Source organism: Gopherus flavomarginatus, chromosome 2 (assembly GCF_025201925.1).
Source record: "Gopherus flavomarginatus isolate rGopFla2 chromosome 2, rGopFla2.mat.asm, whole genome shotgun sequence".
Lineage (NCBI taxonomy): Eukaryota > Metazoa > Chordata > Testudines > Testudinidae > Gopherus > Gopherus flavomarginatus.
Window position 1 is genome coordinate 163,457,891 of NC_066618.1, and position 15,976 is coordinate 163,473,866.

Below are 15,976 nucleotides of genomic sequence, written 5' to 3' on the forward strand. Positions count from 1 at the left end.
CCAGCCTTGAGCAACTCTTGCATCTGCTCAGTATTTTCTGGAAACACATGTAGAAAATATCAGAGGAGTAGCCGTGTTAGTCTGGATCTGTAAAAGCAGCAAAGAGTTCTCTGGCACCTTATGGACTAACAAATGTATTGGAGCATGAGCTTTTGTGCATGCATCCAATGAAGTCGGTATTCACCCACGGAAGCTCATGCTCCAATACGTTTGTTAGTCTATCAGGTGCCACAGAACTCTTTGCCACTTCTGTAGAAAATAGACTATGGTGTACCAGCAGAGTGCCATGAGTCTTCTTCAGGCCTTTCAAAATGCTGCATGACTCTGATTGTGGCGCTCCAAAGCACAGCTATACCAAGAGAACAGTCATAGCTGAGAGTGTAGCATTCAGAAGTTATGTGTACATTTGTGTGAATGTAGCTAATTTTTTTTATGTCAGAGCTGAATAGAATGCCAGGGTTATATTTTCCAGCATCCTGTCTCTGTTGTAACTCTGCAGGAGAGGACACAGAGACTCCACTTTGGTCATCAGGGGATGGATTTAGCAGAATATGGTGCTCCTGGAAGATATTCCAACAAGCTCTCTGTGTGTGTGTTTGCATTCTGACAAAAGTTTTAATAACATGCTCCAGCTTAAAACAACAGCCAAGTCTAAGAGTGCAACAAGAGTGTCTGTAGGGTAGATAGCAAACATGAAATGAAACATGGCTTCATGTGCAAAGATGCTCCTGCAAGAAACCTGGTTGCAAGTCTAGTCCCTTCCAGGACCCAGAGAGAACAAAGCCAAACCCAAAAACACAAACAAAGGCTTCCCTCCACCGAGATTTGAAAGTATCTTGTCTCCTGATTGGTCCCCTGGTCAGGTGTTTGGTTCCCTGTTTGTTAACCCTTTACAGGTAAAAGAGATATTAACCCTTAACTATCTGTTTATGACACGCCTCCCAAATCGCAGACAGTGGGGAATGTCACTAGCGGTGATTTCTTCCTAGAACTTTAGAATAAACAGATTACTACAACACATGCACCTTTACATATACATGTAAGCATGTAAACTACAAGACTTTCTACAGTTGAAGGACCAATTTTAACCAGTGGATTCTGGGAAACTTTCACGGGAGAGTGCATCAGCTACTTTGTTAGAAGCTCCTGAAATGTGTTGAATTTCAAAATCAAAATCTTGGAGAGCTAAACTCCATCAAAGCAGTTTTTTGTTGTTTCCCTTGGCAGTATGAAGCCACTTTAGCGCAGCATGGTTGGTTTGTAGCTGGAACCGCCGTCCCCAAACGTATGGGTGTAGCTTTTCCAGGGCGTACACAATGGCGTAGCATTCCTTTTCACTGACTGACCAGTGACTTTCCCTCTCAGACAGTTTCTTGCTGAGAAATACGACAGGATAGAAGTTGTGATCCGGTCCTTCCTGCATGAGAACTGCTCCTATACCACGATCAGATGCATCTGTGGTTACTAGGAATGGTTCGTCAAAGTCCGGGGCCCTTAGCACAGGGTCAGACATGAGCGTCACCTTAAGCTGGGTAAAGGCCTTTTGACACTCATTAGTCCACTTGACTACATTTGGCTGGGTCTTTTTGGTCAGGTCGGTCAGTGGGGCAGCGATTTGGCTGTAGTGTGGTACAAATCACCTGTAATACCCGGCCAAGCCTAAGAAGGATTGGACCTGTTTCTTTGACTTTGGGACAGGCCACTTTTGGATAGCATCCACCTTGGCCTGTAGGGGGTTTATGGTTCCTCGACCCACCTGGTGTCCCAGGTAAGTCACTCTGTTTTGGCCTATTTGACACTGTTTGGCTTTAACAGTTAGTCCTGCCTGCCTGATGTGCTCAAAGATTTTTTACAGGTGTTCTAGGTGTTTTGGCCAGGAGTCAGAAAAAATGGCCACATCATCGAGGTAGGCAACTGCATATTCTCCCAATCCTGCTAGAAGACCATCTTCCAGCCTTTGGAAGGTGGCGGATGCATTTCGCAGTCCGAAAGTAAGCACATTAAATTCATACACCCCCACATGGGTGATGAATGCTGACCTTTCCTTGGCAGGTTCGTCTAGTGGTACTTGCCAGTACCCCTTGGTTAAGTCTATTGTAGATATGAACTGGGCACGTCCCAACTTTTCCAATAGGTCATCGGTGCATGGCTTTGGATAGTTGTCTGGACGAGTTACCACACTTAGCTTACGGTAATCCATGCAAAATCGTATTTCCCCATCTGGTTTGGGTACCAGAACCACTGGAGATGCCCATGCACTGGTAGATGAGCGTATTATACACATCTGTAGCATGTTCTGGATCTCCCGTTCTATCGCAGCTTGGGCGTGAGGAGACACTCGGTAGGGTGGGGTTCTAATTGGGTGAGCATTACGTGTGTCAATGGAGTGGTATGCCCGTTCAGTCCGTCCTGGGGTGGCTGAGAACAATGGGGTGAAGCTAGTGCATAGCTCCTTGATTTGTTGCCACTGCAGACGTTCTAGGGTGGTGGAGAGGTTTACCTCTTCCACGCCACCATCACTTTTTCCTTCGTAGTTGACTCCTTCAGGCCACTCAGCGTCATCTTCTCCCTGGGCTGTAAACTGGCAAACCTGTAAGTCTCTAGAATAAAAGGGCTTGAGAGAATTAACATGGTACACTCTGGGCTTTAGGGAGGAATTGGGAAATGCTATGAGGTAGTTAACAGCTCCCAGGTGCTCTTGGACCATGAATGGCCCTTCCCATGATGCTTCCATCTTGTGCCTTCGAGATCATAACCTGGTCTCCTACCTTGAAGGAACGCTCCCTGGTATGTTTATCATACCAGGCCTTTTGCTGTTCCTGAGCATCCATTAGGTTTTCTTTAGCAAGGGCTAAAGAGTGTCAGAGGGTGTTTTGTGGGTTGCTTACAAAGTCTAGAATGTTAGTTCCTGGAGAAGGCGTAAACTCCTCCCATTGCTGTTTCACCAACTGTAATGGCCCTTTAACTTCGTGGCCATACACAAGCTCAAACGGTGAAAACCCTAAACTGGGATGTGGTACAGCCCTGTAGGCAAAAAGCAACTGCTGCAACACTAGGTCCCAGTCATTGGAGTGTTCATTGACGAATTTACGTATCATGGCCCCCAAAGTTCCATTAAACCTTTCCACCAGACCATTGGTTTGATGGTGGTAAGGGGTGGCAACCAAGTGATTCACCCCATGAGTTTCCCACAGTTCTTTCATGGTTCCTGCCAGGAAATTAGATCCTGAATCTGTAAGGATGTTGGAGGGCCAACCTACCCTGGCAAAAATGTCTGTTAGGGCCTGGCACACAGCTTTAGCCCTAGTGTTGCCGAGGGCTACTGCTTCCGGCCATCGGGTAGCAAAGTCCACGAAAGTCAGTATGTACTGCTTTCCTCTGGGGGTCTTTTTTGGGAAAGGATCCAGAACATCCACAGCTACTTGCTGAAATGGGACCTCAATTATGGGGAGTGGCTGGAGAGGGGCCTTGACCTGGTCTTGGGGTTTTCCCACTCTTTGGCACACCTCACAAGACCGGACATACTTGGCAACGTCCTTGCCCATCCTCTCCCAGTGGAAGGACTTCCTCAACTGGTCTTTGGTTCTGTTCACCCCAGCATGGCCACTGGGATGATCATGGGCTAAGCTTAAGAGCTTTTCCCGGTACTTAGTTGGAACCACCAACTGTTTTTGTGGATGCCAGTCTTCCTGGTGTCCACCAGAAAGAGTCTCCTTGTATAAAAGTCCTTGTTCTACAACAAACCGGGATTGATTAGAAGAGCTGAGAGGCGGTAGGGTGCTCCGTGCCGCCACCCAAGCTTTATGAAGGCTGTCATCTGCTTCCTGCTCAGTCTGGAACTGTTCCCTTGAAACTGGAGACACCAGTTCTTCCTTAGACTGTGGACTTGGGCTTGGTCCCTCTGAAAGCGATGTAGGTGATGGGGTTGTTTTTGTTGCTGGTGAACTGCTCTCCGCTGGTGCACCAGGTGGTATTTCAGGCTCTGGCTGAGCTTTTTGGGTGTGGTTGTCTGCTGCTTCTGCCAGTTCAGGCTCGCTGGCGCCCTCCAGCATTGGGGTTGAAGATGGGTTTGCAAGCGCTGGCGTCAGTGCTGGCAATGGTTCTGGTGCTGGCTGCTTTTCCAGTTCCTGGTCTGGGACTGGAGGCACTGTGTCTGTTTCAGTTGTTGGCATGGAATCCGGGTCCACTACCTCTGTCTGGGTCTCTGGTAACACAGACAGGGCCCCTGTGGACGGCTCAGGAACAGAGATGGGTCGGGAAGCTCGCCTGGTTTGGCTGCGTGTAACCATTCCCACCCTCTTGGCCCACTTTACCTGGTTGGCCAAATCTTCCCCCAGTAGCATGGGGATGGAATAATTGTCATAGACTGCAAAAGTCCACATTCCTGACCAGTCTTTGTACTGGACAGGAAGTTTAGCTGTAGGCAAGTCTACAGCTTTTGACATGAAGGGGTAAATTGTCACTTGGGCCTTTGGGTTGATGAATTTGGGGTCCACCAAGGATTGGTGGATAGCTGACACTTGTGCCCTCGTGTCTCTCCACGTGGTAACCTTCTTTCCGCCCACTCTCAAAATTTCCCTTCGCTCCTAGGGTATTTGAGAGGCATCTGGGCCTGGGGATCTTTGGTGTGATGGTGGTGTAATGAACTGCACTCGGTTGGGGTTCTTTAGGCAGTTGGCCTTTATATGTCCCAGTTCATTACATTTAAAGCATTGTCCAGCTGACTGGTCACTGGGCCGAGGTGGGTTACTGGAGACTGGTGGGGTGGGGTAATAGGTAGTCTGGGGCTTTCCTTGGGTTGTAGGTGGGGTCTTGGGCTGCCCTCGGTTATAGAGTTTATTGTTGGTGTGCCCTCTGGGGTATTCGCTCCCCTTGACAGTAGCTTTTTTCTTTTCTGCCACTTCCATCCATTTGGCTCCAATCTCCCGCGCCTCGGTTACCATTTTGGGTTTCCCATCTAGGATGTACCTCTCTATTTCCTCAGGAATACCATCTAAGAACTGCTCCATTTCTATCAGGAGGTGCAGCTTGTCCATTTTGTTAACCTTTGTTCGTGATATCCAGGCCTCATAATACTTTGCAATGTGGTAGGCGTGTCGGGTAAATGACACATCTCGTTTCCATTTTAGGGCTCTGAACCGCCGACGGGCATGCTCAGGTGTTATCCCCATTCTGTATCTGGCCTTGGTTTGAAAAAGTTTATAATCGTTCATGTTCTCCTTAGGCATTTCAGCCGCCACCTCTGCTAAGGGTCCACTGAGCAGTGGCCTGAGCTCTATCATGTACTGGTCTTCAGAGATGCTGTACCCAAGGCAGGTCCTTTCAAAATTTTCTAAGAAGGCTTCAGTGTCATCACCTGCCTTGCAGGTGGGAAATTTTTTGGGATGTGGAACAACAACTGGTGAAGTGTTGTTAGGATTGGCTGTGTTCTGTTGCTTAGCCTGTTCTAATTCCATGGCCTGCTGGTGGGCTTCCCTCTGGAGCTCCATCTCTTTTTCTTTTAGTTCCAGCTGTTTTTGCTGCTTTTCCATCTCTTTTTGTTGCTTCTCCATGTCTTTCCTGTGGGCAGCCTCTTCCCTGGCCATTTCTGCCTGAATTAGTTCCATTTGTCTTTTATGTTCATTGTGTTTGTTTATTGCTTTTAATTTAGCTATTTTTAGTTTGCTTGTTGCTTGGTGCTCATTGTTCCTGCTTTCTTGTGCTGGTGCGCCCTCTTCTGTTTACTGCCTGAAATGCTGTTCCTCTGCTGCCTGCTTGGGGTTACCTAGCAACAGTGCCTTTTTAAACTTCTTCTACCTAATCTTTCACGTTTAAATTAAAACAAAAGAAAACCCTTTGATATGCAAATGTGTTCTGCTGGTGTAGCTGACTCACAGCTGGAGTCCTATTGTTTAACAAAAGACCCTTGTTAAACTTAATGGCCTTGCCTTAGGCAATCTCTCTGCGCAACCAGAAAGGAGAAAAGAAAAAAAAATTCTCTGGCTGTAGTTTTAAACCCTCTCCCCTGCTTACAAACAGCTAACAGAGGGAAAGAAGAAAAATAATAATCCTATTGGCTTTTTGGGTCCTATACTTTATCCCACCACTGCCTACCATGTCATAGTATCTTTTCCCAATCTGAACCTTACAGTCCAAAAGTTGGGGTACCAGCATGAATTCCTCTAAGCTTAATTACCTGCTTAGATCTGATAAGCTGCCACCAATCAGGAATTCCAGTTCCTGATTCACTCTGGTCCCCCCAAAACCTTCCCTGGGGACCCCCAAGACCCAGACCCCCTGGACCTTAACACAAGGAAAGTAGACCCCTTTCCTCACCGTTACCTCTCCCTTCTCTTCCCCTCCAGGTGTTCCCTCCCTGGGCTCCTGGAGAGATAGACAGATTCACGCTCCATGAATCTAAAACAAAGGGATTCCACCCTTCTCCCCTCCCTTCCCCTTCCCTGTTAAGTACAGACTCAATTCCCTTAAGCCTCAACAAGGGGAAAAATCAGACAGGTCTTAAAAGCAAAACTTTAATAAAAAGAAAGAAAAAAAGTAAAAGTTATCTCTGCAATTTAGATGGTAAAAGTTACAGGGTCTGTCAGCTTATAGAAACTGGAGAAAAAGCCTCCTCCTGCAGAAATACAATTTAAAATACTTCCAGCCAAATACACATTTGCAAATACAGAAAACAATCAAAAGACTATAACCGCCTTTCTTACTAAAATACTCACTATTCTGAATATATAAGAGACTGTAGCAGGGAGATTGGCAAGAAACCTGGTTGCCCGTCTAGTCCCTTCCAGGACCCAGAGAGAACAAAGCCAAACCCAAAAACACAAACAAAGGCTTCCCTCCACCGAGATTTGAAAGTATCTTGTCTCCTGATTGGTCCCCTGGTCAGGTGTTTGGTTCCCCGTTTGTTAACCCTTTACAGGTAAAAGAGACATTAGCCCTTAAGTATCTGTTTATGACAGCTCCATACACTGATTCAGCCATATCTGGAACATCAAATGCAGTTTCTTAGATTCATAGTTTTAAGGGCAGGGTCAGAGTTGCCTTTCTCAACCAAACTTTTCATCTAATAAAAAATGATACCAAGTTTGTTTGACAAGACTCCCCCACCACCGGACCCCACCCCCACCCCACATTAAACTATGTTGATTGGCATTAATTATTCCAGTATCCTTTAAATTTTTATCCAGGATCAACATCAGGTAGGTAACTTAGGCAGGCTGTTACCCTTTTTCAATAGTCACACAATATTAGCTTTTCCCCCTCAGTCCTCAGAGCTTCCTCAGAATGCCAAGACTTGTTAAAAATCAACATCAATGATTTAGAGAGCTCTTCATCCAGTTCTTTGAATATACTTCAGTGCAAGTTATCAATTCCCACCTGTTTAACTATAATATTTGCTGTTTAACATTCTCCTCAATTACTGATGGGATAGAAGGCATTAACACTTTACAATATGAATATATCATCTCACTTCTTTCCATATATAGTAGAGAAATATTTATTGACCACTTCTTCCTTTGGGCACCACATTTCCAGAAAGATATTGGCAAATTTTAGCAGGTTTTGAAGACTAACAAAGTATCAGGGGCTGGAGGGACTAATGTGAGGGAAAAATTTAATAATCTAACTATGCATAGTCTAGCTAAGTAATGACTAAGTGAGGATACAATCATCAAGAGGTAAAGCACTGACTGAGAAGCAGTGTAGTCTAGTAGATTAAACATAGGGCTAGAATCCCAGTAATATGGGTTCTGGTCCTAGCTCTACTATTGATGTACTGTGTGACCTTTAGCAAATCACTTACCTGCTCTATTTAGTTCATTAGTATCTGTGAAACACTGGACAGACTATTGATATTAAATAGAAAGAAATCAGGAGATCATACATAGCAATCACTTTGAGGATGAGGTTCTACTTTTCTTTCTTCCAGTAGCTGTTTTCAGTCATCTGCAAAGCCTTTCTAAAAAGTGTTTCAGGGAGATGTGATGGGTTCGGTCACAGAGACCCCCTTGGGACTGTCACCTAATGTGCTGAATTTGCCTCTGAGCCCATTTTCCCTGTCAGCTTGGGATTCCAGAACCCTGCCTTGTTGAGCCAGACATGCTAGCCAGCTGCAAACACAGACTCAGGTCTGGTCCATGCCCCCAAAGCTGCAGCCTTTAACCAAAAACTGCTCATCAAGTACTCCTGTCTCCAACACCCAGACATCCAGCTCAACAATGGGATCCAAACCCCAAATAAATCCGTTTTACTCTGTATAAAGTTTATAGAGGGTAAACTCATAAATTGTCTACCTCTATAATACTGAAAGAGAGATATGCACAGCTGTTTGCTCCCCCCAGGTATTAATCACTTATTCTGGTTAATTAATAAACAAAAGTGATTTTATTAAATATAAAAAGTCAGATTTAAGTGGTTCTAAGTAATAACAGACAGAACAAAGTAAGTTACCAAGCAAAATAAAACAAAACATGCAAGTCTAAGCCTAATACATTAAGAAACAGAATAAAGGTAAATCTCACCCTTAGAGATGTTCCAATAAGCTTCTTTCACAGACTAGACTTCTTCCTAGTCTGAGCCCAATCCTTTCCCCAGTACAGTTCTTGTTAGTTCCAGTTCAGATGGTAACTAGGGGATTTCTCATGACAGGCAGCCCCCTTTGTTCTGTTCCACCTCCTTTTTATAGCTTTGGCACAAGGCAGGAATCTTTTGTCTCTCTCTGGGCTCCCACCCCTCCTTCTAAATGGAAAAGCTCCAGATTAAAGATGGATTCCAGTTCAGGTGATGTGATTACATGTCACTGTAAGATCTCCTTCTTCATTACCTGCTGGAAGATACGTACATAGGAAGGCTTGCAGATAAACAAACTCATTCACAGTTCATTAATTCTGAAGCATCCTTAAAGGCTTTCGCTTAACATGTTTACATTAGTAATACAAGTTTATATTTTATTCTCCTAACTCCAGACATAGAAATAATACATGCAAATAAATAGGATGAACACACTCAGTAGGTCATAAGCTTTGTAATGATACCTTACAAGAGGCCTTTTGCATGAAGCATATTCCAGTTACATCATATTTACACTTGCACTCCATAATGTTATATTTCCATATAACATTATGGAGTGCAACGTCACAGGAGATATAGTCCAATTAGTCTAGACAGAAGGATTCTTTCATATTCTAAATAATTTAATGTATTGTTGACTACAGTGGCTGAGAATATGAGTTTCAACATCCTACAATAACACAACGTTTGACATCCCAAAAAGCATTACAGACTGTATACATTCAGCACAACAGAAATTTAGTTACTTTGATAATGGAGCAGCAATCAACTTACAGTAAAAAAACACAAAGCTATTAATTTATGTGTCAAGCAACATAAAGCTTCCTCTATTACACAACAAAATAGATACAACCAGAAAGTTTCACTGTGAATGGAGCACTTTTGGGAGTTGTCAATGCTGATCTCTGTTTAGACAGCAGTTTTCACCTGGCACAGAGCTGGCAACATTATATCTGTGAGCCTTTTGTCAAACATAATTTTATCACATGCTGCTTTGACACACTAGTATACTGGAGAGTTCCAGCCCTCTTATGGGTCAGTTAGAGGATGCTCTGTAACTAATATATTTTACTGCATTTTAGAATGAGGAGTCAACAACAGAGGGCAACCTATTCAGAATCTATTGACAAAGTGAATTCACAATAATTGCAACTAGCCTGTAGGTTATGCATCAGGTGCTGCTTACAATGAGTTGCTCAGTCCCATACAGCATGGATTTGAGACACGCTAGAAAGTCTATAATAATTTAAGTAACATATTAGGAATGTGCATTAAATGTCATTATTTCATAGAACCATAGACAATTAGGGTTGGAAGAGACCTCAAGAGGTCATCTGGTCCAATCCCCTGCTCAAAGCAGGACCAACCTCAACTAAATCATCCCAGCCAAGGCTTGTCAAGCCGGGCCTTAAAAACCTCTAAGGATGGAGATTCCACCACCTCCCTAGGGAACCCATTTCAGTGCTTCACCACCCTCCTAGTGAAATAGTGTTTCCTAATATCCAACATAGACCTCCCTCACTGCAACTTAGGCCATCGTTCCTTGTTCTGTCATCTGTCATCACTGAGAACAGTCGAGCTCCATCCTCTTTGGAACCATCCTTCAGGTAGTTGAAGGCTGCTATCAAATCCCACCTCACTCTTGTCTTCTGCAGACTGAACAATCCCAGTTCCCTCAGCCTCTCCTCATAAGTCATGTGCCCCAGCCCCCTTATCATTTTCGTTGCCCTCCTCTGGACTATCTCCAATTTGTCCACATCCTTTTTGTAGTGGGGGGACTCAAAAATGGATGCAATATTCCAGATGGGTCTCATCACTGCCGAATAGAGTGCAATAATCACTTCCCTTGATCTGCTGAAAATGCTCCTATTAATGCAGCCCAATATGCTGCTAGCCTGCTTGGCAACAAGGGCACACTGCTGACTCATATCCAGCTTCTCATCTACTGTGATCCCCAGGTCCTTTTCTGCAGAACTGCTGCTTAGCCAATCGGTCCCCAGCCTGTAGTAGTGCATGGGATTCTTTCATCATACGTGCAGGACTCTGCACTTGTCCTGGTTGAACCTCATCAGCTTTCTTTTGGCCCAATCCTCCAATTTGTATAGATCACTATGGACCCTAACCCTACCCTCCAGCGTATCTACCTCTCCCCCCAGCTTAGTGTCATTTGTGAACTTGCTGAGAGTGAAATCCATCTCATCATCATGAAGATGTTGAACAAAACTGGCCACAGGACCTACCCCGGGGGCTCTCCGCTTGATATTGGCTGCCAACTAGACGTCGAGCCATTGATCACTATATGTTGAGCCCGACAATCTAGCCAGCTTTCTATCCACCTTATAGTCCATTAATCCAATCCATACTTTTTAAATTTGCTGGCAAGAATATTGTGGGAGACTGTATCAAAAGCTATGCTTAAGTCAAGATATATCACGTCCACTGCTTTCCCCATATCCACAGAGCCAGTTATCTCACTGTAGAAGGCAATCAGGTTGGTCAGGCATGACCTTCCCTTGGTGAATCCATGTTGACCATTACTGATCACCTTCCTCTCCTCCAAGTGCTTCAAAATGGTTTCCTTGAGGACCTGCTCCATTATTTTTCCAGGGACTGAGGTGAGTCCAGTCAAGAGTAAAAGTTTAGTCATTTCTTTGCATGTAATGTATAAAGAAATCTCCCTGAAAATATTCCATTGTCATAAGTGTATTGCATTTATATAGCATTTGGAAACTTTAAATTACAGATACCCATCTGAGTAGAGTAGATATTATACTCATTTTATAGACAGAGAAATGCAGGCACCAAGTCATTAAGCTACCTGCCAAAATCCACACAGCAAGCCACTTCCAGAACTAGAAACTGAATTTAGGACCGAGGGTCCCATATACTGGATGCAACAATACTGGCTAGAAAGCCTGAAAAGTCAGCCAGTCAGGCACACTGGGAAAAATATGAGAGAAAAAACTTTTCCAAGCCAGCCTTTCTCACAAATCTTTATTGTCAGGATTTAGAAGCAGGGAAAACAGCAGACAAAAAAAATAAATAAAAATCCACCATCTCAGAGCTCTCCTTGGTCTAACCCTCTGTCTCTGATTGGGTCCTTGGCCACATAATGCAACCTTTTACACCTGTTTGAGCATGCAATGCAAATATCTTTAACTGGAGGTTAACTTCTTTGTCATAACTATAAAGGGAAGGGAATAGCCCTCCTGTGTACAATATTATAAAATCCCTCATGGCCAGAGACACCAAATCCTTTTACCTGTTAAGGGTTAAGAAGATCAGGTAACCTGGCTGATACCTGACCCAAAGGACCAATAGGGGGACAAGATACTTTCAAATCTTGGTGTGGGGGAAGGCTTTTTTTTTGTGTGCTCTTTGTTTGGGGTTGTTCGTTCTTGGGACTAAGAGGGACAGGACATCAATCCATGTTCTCCAAATCTTTCTGAACCAATCTCTCATATTTCAAACTTGTAAGTAACAGCCAGGCAAGTGTACTTTTTTATCTCTGTTTTCTCAACTTGTAAATCTTCTTTTTTGCTTAGAGGATTTACCTCTGTTTGCTGTAACTTTGAACCTAAGGCTAGAGGGGGTTCCTTTGGGCTCTATGAATCCGATTACCCTGTAAAGCTTTTTTTCCATCCTGATTTTACAGAGATGCTTTTTACCTTTCTTTCTTTAATTAAAAGCCTTCTTTTTAAGAACCTGATTGATTTTTCCTTGTTTTAAGATCCAAGGGGGTTGGATCTGCACTCACCAGGAACTGGTGGGGAGAAAGGAGGGGAAATGGTTAATTTCTCCTTGTTTTAAGATCCAAGGGTTTAGATCTGTGTTCACCAGGAACTTGGTGGAGAAGTCTCTCAAGGCTACTGGGAGGGAGATGGTCGGGGTGGCGGGGTGGGGGGAGGTGGGCAAAGTTTCCCAAATAACTCTTAAAGGATTTGGGTGGTGGCAGTAAAACCAGATCTAAGCTGGTAATTAAGCTTAGAGGTTCTCATGCAGGTCCCTACATCTGTACCCTAGAGTTCAGAGAGGGGAAGGAACCTTTACATTCTTGCTTGCTAGAGCCTGGCTAGAGCCTCTGCGTGTCCCATGCCTCTGTCTGTCTATAAAATAGAGAAGTAAGAATGCCAGTGGGAATGGAGCCATCACACTCACTGGGTCATCATCACAATCAGCTGTCTTCTGGATGATGACTTAGGTGGAATACAAGCCACAGGAATTAGTGGGAGTACTGAGAAGCCAAGATCATGTTTTCATTTGAAATACCATTAGTAGTAATAACAATTTTTTTAAAAGTCCAGGGGAAGAGACTGGAAAACGTCTAATGAATACATGGAAATGTTTCCAAGGGGAATATTTGAATAAGTTTTGCCATCATATCTGTGAAAGAAGATACACAATAAAGTAACAAATGTGTGGTCACCTTAGCCTATGGCTGCTCAGAACTTCATGGTGACAGCATACATAGAACTAAAATCCTCCAGCTCTGGATCCCTAACACTCAAGCTAAAGAAGAATCACTATTAGGTGGTTACCATGACATAACAGAGCAGTTATGATTCTATCCAGTAGATGGTAGTGCTACACTGCTCGTGCTGTATCTGTATTGTAGATATTTGGAAGACAGTTTCCAGATCTAAACTCACAACCCAAACACATGTAAAGGCTTCCACCTCTGCTCTCCTACACAACTAGGAGTTATTGACAATAGTTGTTGACTGTACAAAAGCCAGGTAAATGGTCTCAATGTCCAGTATAACTGTCAAGAGAAGGAAGGCGAAAATGACCAAGATTTGTTTTCTTTCACAGTGGAAACTTCTATCATAAAAGGATGGAGGTAACATTTTGGATCTAAAAATTAGAGACTGCAGAGCGTTATGTTGAAAGAGCAAAATAAATAATGGAATAAAGTATAAAATAAATCATATTTCAAGTGACGTGTACAATGTATCACACACTGCCGTTATTTTCCAGCCAGCAGTCTGAGGAGCTTCTCAGTTGAAACACTGGACTTCTTGCTTCCCTAATGACATGGCAAATGGCTGCTTATCCCTAAGGACAAAGCAACAGAGAACAGAAAAACAAGGGGTAAGGATTTGTTAGGAAAATCCCACTTTTCAAACAGAGGGAGCAACTATGCTGCTGCCACTATCTCGGCATGCTGCAATGGCACAAATATGTCCAGGTGTGGAAGGGGGAAAGGAGCAAGACAGTGGTCATGAGGTGGAATGTTTTATCACAGCATTGTGATGGAGGCCTGAAAGGAGCTTTACCCAGATCCATGTGCAGCATTGCATAGTCAGGTGGTGTGGCCTTCACCTTCTCTGAAACACCCAGTATCAGTCACTGCTGGAGGCAAGCTACTGGTCTATAGTGAGATTTTTAAGTTTCACATGGCAAAGAGGGTCTTATTCTGAGCTGCTTTCTTTTCCCCTGGATTTGGGAAATAGGCTGCTCAGTTTCTTTTTCATGGGGAGGTTTGTTGTTGTTGTTGTTTTTAATGACTCCCTCCAACAAAGCAGTGAGATAAACCAAACAGTCCACTGGAAAAATGTTATATCAGGTTTGAGGGCTGTGAGATTACCAGGCAGACCCAACTGTATGTCTGTGCAGGGAAGAGAATAGGAACTTTTTCCATGTTAAACATGGAAAGAGAAAGGCCTGGCTGGGGAAGTATCCTTTTGAGGGAGACCCTTGCAGTCCATCCCAGGAGAGAAGGAGCATCATCACGTCTTTATTTTCTGCTTGCAGCGAGGATTTAAGTTAAACTTTCCCCTTCCTCCATTTGTAGCCCATAAGCTAATGCAATTCGCCCATTTACACACATGTACTCTGCCCCCTTCACACACCCACATAGATGCTGCCCCCTGCATATACGCCTTGATGCAGACCTCTCTCCCACACACGACACACTGATGCAACTCCATACGCAGGTACTCACAGTGCAGCTCTCCACATGTGCACTGACAGGGCCTGCTCCAGGCCCCAGCACGCCAAGCGCGTGCTTGGGGCGGCATGCTGCGGGGGGTGCTCTGCCGGTTGCCGGGAGGGCAGCAGGCGGCTCTGGTGGACCTCCCGCAGGCGTGCCTGTGGAGGGTCCACTGGTCCCGCGGCTCCGGTGGAGCATCCATAGGCACACCTGCGGGAGGTCCACTGGAGCCGCGGGACCGGCGAGCGGCAGAGCGCCCCCTGCGGCGCGTCGCCCTGCTTGGGGCGGCGAAATGGCTAGAGCCGGCCCTGTGCACTGATGCAGCTGCCCTCCCTACATTGACACAGGGCTCACCACATACACAATGACGTAGCATCTACACACAAACAGACTCAGCCCACATGTTGGCACAAGCTCCCATACAGTCACATACGCACTGACACACATCCCTACATAGTGCCTCAATTCCTGTTACACACACACACACACACACACACACACACACAGTCCTCAACATCCCTCTTTTTTTCATTTTGGTCCCAGAATGATGGATAAGATTTAACCCTCAGATTCCTGCTCCACCAGAGGCCTTACCAGTGAAATCTGCCTGTTTATACATAGGAGCGCTGTAACTTTGATTCAATATTTGAACAATGAAGTAGGAGACAAAAACTACAGCTACAGTTCCCATTTTAGCCTGCACAAATGATTCTTCCGAGTCCAGGAGATCTTGTTTTTGTCATTTTAACGTGGTGGAAGTTGCACAGGAGATTTTGAACTTGGCTGTTTGTTACCTACTTCATTTATCTGAGAAGTCTTCTTTGTCCCTGCAGTCGGCATTTGGGTACTCAGAAAATAATCATTAATTTCCCAGACTCTACTACTCCTCCAAGCAGGTTCACCTTAATTCAGCAGGGGCATTCTGACCACCTGTGCAGGTATTTGGGATCCCTGGAAGGATCAGAGGCAGAGCAGGGCCAGTTTGTTCTTAGAACCTCAGGACAATTGTGGAGAAACAACAGAAGGATTTTATTATTTTTAAATTTAATTTTAAGTGAATTTAAGGCTGACAAAAGATACCAGATTGACAGCCAGGGAGATGAATGCCTTCTGTTTATCCACAGAACAGATATGAAGCAGGCTGCATCAGAACATCCTGTCCCAGCACCAATTTGCATCACTCCTAACTTAAAAGATCCCACCTATATGGGTCAGAGTGGAGTTTAGATTCCATGGCCCATTCTTTCCTTGGCCTGTCTGCTGAAACTGCCAACTAATTCGTGGCAGTTGTGTAGGTAGGAATTTTCTGATGTGGACATTGGACTACAAACCTTCAAACTCATTTCATTCAAAGATCATGGAACAATCATCAGATGTGAGTGACCACCAGTATCTGGAATCAGTAATTGGTGCTTGTGGCCTAGTGGTCTATTTCCCATGACCAGTTGCCTGAGCTAGCCAGTCCTCCAAATGTTT

General features: G+C 44.5%; 1 protein-coding gene across 1 annotated transcript in view; it reads right to left on the bottom strand.

Annotated features, from left to right (window-relative positions):
* Positions 1 to 15,976, bottom strand: part of TTI2 (TELO2 interacting protein 2) — a 748,585-nt gene that overhangs the window by 674,295 nt on the left and 58,314 nt on the right. The window lies entirely within an intron of this gene.